This window comes from Amblyomma americanum, chromosome 3, assembly GCF_052857255.1.
Source record: "Amblyomma americanum isolate KBUSLIRL-KWMA chromosome 3, ASM5285725v1, whole genome shotgun sequence".
Taxonomy (NCBI): domain Eukaryota; kingdom Metazoa; phylum Arthropoda; class Arachnida; order Ixodida; family Ixodidae; genus Amblyomma; species Amblyomma americanum.
The window spans coordinates 194,842,077-194,848,956 of NC_135499.1; the positions used below are offsets into that span (position 1 = coordinate 194,842,077).

General features: G+C 48.8%; 1 long non-coding RNA gene across 1 annotated transcript; it reads right to left on the reverse strand.

Annotated features, from left to right (window-relative positions):
- Window positions 1–363: 363 nt before the first annotated feature.
- On the reverse strand, window positions 364–6,132 carry LOC144123565 (uncharacterized). The gene is made up of 3 exons (XR_013313114.1): window positions 1,822–6,132; window positions 1,391–1,482; window positions 364–710 (listed from the first exon to the last, which is right to left on the reverse strand). It is a non-coding gene; the product is annotated as an uncharacterized LOC144123565 (long non-coding RNA).
- Window positions 6,133–6,880: the final 748 nt, after the last annotated feature.

Sequence of the window (6,880 nt, forward strand, 5' to 3'; positions counted from 1 at the left end):
GCATATTAATTTTTAGTTTTAGTGCGAAACTGAAAGCAGTTGAATCCATTTTTGAAGAAACTATGGACATCTCTTGGGTAGTGGATTTGCAGTTTGGCTGCAGCATCACACACCAAGCACAAATAGGCCTGTATTGGAGTAAAAAGGGGGGGGGGGGGGGTAAGCTCTCCTCAAACGCACTCTAGAGGACAGCTCATTCCTTTTTCACTTCTTCCGGTTCAGAGTGCAGGAAGCAGTGAGAAGCGTGATAGCCGCGTCAACCACAACGTGTTCAAGCCGGCTGGCGCCGGCGAGCACTCAAGTGGCTACAAGAAGCTCGTACGAAACTGCTGCACAATGGATTTATTGTCAGTTCGTGTGAAAGAGACCGCGTTAGAAGGTACAGGAGTTTTTTTTTTTTCAGAGCCAGGTATCGTGATGGGAGATGAAGGCGGTGGAGTACGTTGCCCGAAGAACACGCTAAACGATGCAGCGAAGGCGATGTGCGCAGTTCATGGCAAGAGCGTGCTGAATGCAGTAACAATGCACTATCCAGGTGGACGAGGACGAAAATGCTCTTGGCCTGTTAGAGTGCTCGTGAGGAACAGAAGGAAATCTTGCACGACACGCGGCTGTCACTGCGGGGCCATAAGCGAGGTCAGAAGGCGCTACGTCCGATTCACGAAATAGCAGGTCCAGTTGGCGTGTGTAGTTCGGGAAAGCCAGCCTACCTGCGCAGACACAGAAGGCAATGCAAACTAAATCACACAAACAGGGAATTCGCGCACGCACTCCGACAGCATCTAGCCAACGTTACTATAGGCCGGACAAATTTATTCAACAGCAAAAAATTCGGTACCCCTGATAATTTGCATTTGTGGTAAGGCGAATTTCATCGATAGTTGGCGTACGCGGTCGACAACGAGTGACCGGACGTTTACCCTAAAGCAAACGGTAGGGGTGTGTCGTGGGGATATACGATAGGCATGAGTCGTGCAGGGTCGCTTATCCATAACATATGTCTATATAGATACATAAGCGTGTGTGAGAATGCAGCGTTGACAATGTAGGAGTAGCCGGGTACACTAAGCAGTCAACGGGTGCAGGTGTGAGGATTAGGGGTGTTGGGTTGGGTTGGATTGGGGTTTTATGGTGCATAAGAGGATTTTGCGCCTCATGGTGAGTGTGGCAGCTGTGTAGGTAGTATGTACATTACATGGATGTAAGGGAGTGCGTGTATGACACCCAAACAGCTAAAGCTGAGTGTAAATGGAAAGAAACCGAAGTAAAAAAAACAGCCCTTTGGAGCCCGAAATCAAAAAATAATAATGAAATGCAACAATATATGTAACGTAATTGTCAGGTTAACAAAACAAAAGTAAGAAAAGGGTGAGTGAGCGAAAAAACTTACACAAAGAACGGGAAGGTTGAGGTTCCGATGCTGAAGCGCCGGTTTCAAGGAGGGGAGAGCGTCGAGGAGATGAATTAAGGCAAGACAGCTATCTGAAAAAAAAAGAAACGTAAAAAAAACAAGGTGGTTGCAAACGAGACATATTATACAACGCAGAACCCGCAAATAAAGCTCATACATACAATGCAAACAAAGCAGAGGGAGAGAGTCCTATCAATGGCTTGGCTTAGAGGTTTAACGTCCCAAAGCAACTCAGGCTATGAGGGACGCCGTAGTGAAGGGCTCCGGAAATTTCGACCACCTGGGGTTCTTCAACGTGCACTCACATCGCACAGTACACGGGCCTCTAGAATTTCGCCTCCATCGAAATTCGACCGTAACTAATCAATTTGGCTTAACAGAAAGCCAAGGTCTGCAAGCAGTTTGCTCACTTGGACACTGGAGGCCTGGATGCGCTGCCTCGCGCCGTTGATGACCGCGAACAGGGACAGTTGAAGGAGGCAGCTCTGTGCACCACGTCGGCAGATAGCTCGGAGCTTCACACACAGGAGCCCTCGCAGCGGCGACCACGGTCCGGGAGCAGCAGGTCACCGCGTCGATGTCCCAGAGGCGCTAACCAGGGGCCCGCGTTGCGTTGACAGGAGGCAGCAGCGCGGAGGCTGTCGGTGTCCACGCCCAGTCGGTAGGCCCCGGGAAGATGAAGCTATGGCTTGCCGCGTTGCACCACCGGCGATTAGAATGTTATCCTGCACATGTCTTCAAGGAGCTCATGTGCCACGTCGTTGTGGCATGTCAGTTTTTTCTTCTGCAATTTTTGCTTTGCCTTTCCTTTCTGAGCACGTTCCACAAGTCTCCTTGTTTCCTGCATTTCTAGCATTTATTTACTTTAAATACCTTACAGGCTCTTAGGGCATTGTGTAAGGGGGAGGGGGCATCACATTTAGAACACTTTCTAACAGACTAGGCCGAATGATATCAAAAGAAAAATGCAGTACACAGCAAACTGACATGAAGACATGAAAGAAGAACAGCGTAATAAACCTAACAGAGAAATAAGAAAAACATACGCAATAAATGTTAGAACCACAACAACAAAATAGTATAAAATGCTCTTAGCTCATGTTATCAGCGCGTAATCAAATAAAGCATGACATAGTACAATACATGATATGCTGAGCAAAATAGGACAAACATCTATGAAATAAAGATACAAAGAATGAAAGAGCGTAAGTACAAGAACTGCATCAAAATGACCTAATGGCTGCAACAAAGAAAACAGGATATTAAAAATGTGACTTAAGGTAAGTGATGGCTTCACTAAAATGTGAAGTGAGTTGGTGATGGAACATATCTGGATGAGAAAGAAGCGATGTTATCTTGTAAATCGTTCCAAGATCTCATTGCTGGAGGAAGTGCTGATGAATTAAAAGTTAATGTGTCGCCGTATATCCTTGTGAAGCTCAGGCTATTGTGCAATCTTCTAGGCATGCGGGATGGAACATAAAGGTGAAGCGTACATGATCTATCGAGGTGGACATACTTGTAGAAAAGTGTTAAGAGAGCAATGTCACGGCATGTGGATAAAACTGCATTGAAAGGTCAGTTTGTGATCGAGATGCAACCCTGTTCTGTATGGACTCTAACCTGCCGACCATGCTGTTACGGTAAGGAGACCAAATTCTTATTTCATCCAACCTTGTGCTCTAACTCATGACAAAAGGAAGCACACTGAACCTCTCTATACACTCGAATAGAAAAACCGAAAGGCTCAGATATGAACATACAGTTGAAATATGTAAGGAAACAAGAAAGGCGGGGAAAGAGGAAGCGAAGTAGACAAATAGAGACGAAAGTATTTTAAAGAAGGAAGCAACCTTTGCACACCGCAAAAGAGCCGGACTGACGTCCACCTTGCTTGGTCAAGAGGCCCCCTTGAAAGTATGCAAAAGGTGTAAATTAGCATATACAGGTGATCAGGAGTAACTGCACTGATGAGAAATTGTATTTGTGTTTGAATTGCACAGGCAGGTGCAAAACAGTTTGCAATAAATGAAAGAATGAGCGATTTATATCAAATTGTTGTGTAGTTTGTAAGGTAGTGCCAAACATCTGAGCATTCGACAGCACGTCCCCAAACAACGATCAAAGGCGAAATCTGTGAAAATGAAGAGGGAGGAGCCTTTGACCCGTAATGATGTTACCGTGTAATGATGAGAGGTTTTCAGGAAGGAAAGTATTTGCGCGTATCAAGAATATTACGAACACAAAAGTAATGCTTGCTGTATGAAATCTGACAATAACAACACTGTAGGTGCAATACATGTACGACATGTGCGAATGTGGTGGAGTGGAGATAAACTCTGGAGTGTGTGGCCATAAATAAGGACACTACCTGCAGCTGCATTGGATGAAATTGGTGTAACATGGGGTGACTGGTAGCGATACGACTAAGCAGGACGGAGACAAGCGCGAAAATAAGAATTTATATTGAACGAAGGGTGAACAGACCAAGTAACTGTTGAAGACTCGTAACAGACTTGTAAGTAGATAAAGCTCTTGAGGAGGGAGGAGGCATACGTGAGGCAGAAAAGGTCTTGCGTCGTGCATGGATGCTGGACCGTTGCCACAGATTCGAGCTCGGTCTTCCCGAGTCGGCTCCATGCTGTCTATATCCAAGGGAGACCCTAGGCCAGCATATCTGCAAAGATAAAAAAGGAACCTTCGCCAAAGGCAACCATAGATGGAGACGATTGCACAGCGCGAACAGATGGGAGAGAAGAAAACACATGCTATGTGTTCTCTTCCATCCCGTCTGTTAGCGCCGTTCAGTCGTTTCCACCAACATGCACCAACCATACCGATCAAGCTCTCTTCTTCCGCTTCTTGCAACCATGGATGTCGTGAGCATTCCAAAGTCGTCCGAGGGTCACACTGTGCACTGGCTGTACTGTCGGAAGCAAACGTGGCGTATGCCTCGCTAAGTTCGACGAAACTACATCCTCGGCCCCCTTCAGCGACACCTGGCGCTGATACAGACTTCAGAGGGTACCGCGCTTTCAACTGCAGCCTTGCCAGTTTTCTCGTTTCGGTAAGTCACGGTCCTGCTTACCGAAAACGCAGAAAACGACGCTGCGATGCAGTGCAGACGGAGCAGCCGACAGTACAGCGTTTGTGACAGAAGGCAGGAAGGGATTATCTTTCGTAGTACATGGGTGCCGTACCGAGACCAGAGTTCTGAGCTCGCACTTGCCGAGACAGCTCCGTGCTGTCTTTATCCAGGGGAGACCGGCATATCTGTGAAGATAAAAAAAAAGAACCTTTGCCAAAGGCAACTATGGATGGAGACGACTGAACAGCGCGAACAGACGGTACGGAAGAGAACACAGACATGTTGTATGTTCTCTTCCATCCCGGTTGTTAGCGCTATTCAGTCGTTTCCATCAGCATGCACAAACCAGTCCGGCCAAGCCCTCTTGAAACCATGGATGTCGTGAGCATTCCAAAGTCGTCCGAGGGTCACACTGTGCACTGGCTGCACTGTCGGAAACAAACGTAGCGTATGCCACGCGAACTTTGACTTAACTACATCATAATGTTCAGCGCCTTTGTGTGTGTTCCCTTCTTTCTTCGTCCTTGTTCCTTAGCGCTGTTTTAGCCTTATAAAGCATTTCCAACTCGCCCAATCTGCCGTTCTTCTACAGTTTAACTACATCCTCGACCCCTTCAGCGGCGCCTTGTGCCTTAGGGGGAACCGCTTTCATCTGCAGCCATGCCAGTTTTCTCGTTTCGGTAAGTCGCGGTCCTGCTAACCGAAAACGCACAAAACGACGCTGCGATGCAGTGCAGTCAAAGCAGCCGACAGTACAGCGTTTGTGACGGAATGCAGAGGGTGCATCTGGCCAGATGTCATCGCGGGCCGAATGCACCAGTGCCATTGAATCAAGTACGAGAAAGCTGGATTTAGCGCATCTGAAAAGAAAAAAAAAGAGGTTACAAACACGCGAGCATATCGCAGTTGCACATACTCACCGTGGCAGCAGAGCTAGCGCGATTGAAGCCTTGCGCCGCGGGGCTGAAAAAAGTAGGAAAAGCGAACCGACCTTGGCTGCAGCGGAAACACGATGTGCTGCAGACCGCAGGCAGCGTCCGTTCTTCGAAGTTGCTGGACGAGGCTGGCGAGAATTTCCGAGCGCCGTGTACGGCCACAAACCACATGTCGCTCGGTGGCACGGCATGGTGGCTTGGTCGCAACGCCGTTCGGAATGAGTTTTCGTTTCGTGACGAAAACGGCAGCGGGCTCGCATATCTAAACCCCTTGGCTGACCTGCCTATTGTGAGCTAAGCCTAAAGCTGTGTACGCGCCGCAAATCCTAGCTCGCCGCGCTTCCGTCACGAACAGGAAACCCGATGGCGACAGCCCATGAAACCTCCCCTCTTCATGCTGCGTGTTGCTCGCTGGTTATTATCCAATGCTCGCGGAAACAGCGCGAGTGAACCTTAAAATTTGCTCTAACAGCACAGAGCAGGTTTCACGGACACGTCGCCCTCGCCGCGAGGCCTAGCCCCGCACTCACCTTCGATGCCGACGGCCTGGCTCGGAGGTGTATTCCTCGGCAGTCGTCGGTCGGTAGGCGGTGAAGACGACACCAACACACTGGTACCGGGCACAAACACGTCCAGAAGCACTGCCGCTTGTACGGCGAAAATAAATTCTCGCAGCTAGCACCAACGAAGAAAGAGCGGCGATCTACGTCGTTCGCATTTTTCACCCGCGAGTCAACCGCTTGCGCATGCGTGTTACTGTCCGCTACAGGCCTTCTCAAAGGCGGTCTGCGCAGGAGCACTTATCAGCGATAAAAAATTGGGCCCGGGAACAGTGACAGTGCACTGGGCAGCGCCGCGCCGCTGCTTCCATGGGCAGACGGCGCGTCGTCGCGTTTCTTGCGGCCACACGTTTATTTTTGTTTTCTTTGTCTGCCCCTGGCAAGGCTCGATGAAGTGATAGCAAGACTGCTTTAGACGCGCAAGTTCCGCCATGCATGCGCATTCTAGAGCTTGGGCGACGTTTTCCGTGTTGCTCTTACACTTAAAATAAGCGGACTAAAATGATAGGAACCGTTTTTGCATCCCTTCGAGTTAATTAAAAAAAAACTAATGGGTTCCAACTTCCGCAGGAACGAAGCGCCTTCAAACACCACAGAGACAGTTGTGCATAATACACCCGAACGACGAGACTATACGTTCGATTTTTTTTTTTGCCGCAATGACTCAGTGGTTATGACGCTCGGCTGCTGGCTCGGAAGATGCTGGTTCGATCCCGGCCGCGGCGGTCGAATTTCGCGAGAGGAAATTCTAGTGGCCCGTGTAGTGTGCGATGTCAGTTCACGTTAAAGAACCACAGGTGGTCGAAATTTCCGAAGCCCTTGACTACGGCGTCCCCCATAGCCTGAGTCGAACCCTTATACGTTCGATTTTTCTGATTTCGCCGTC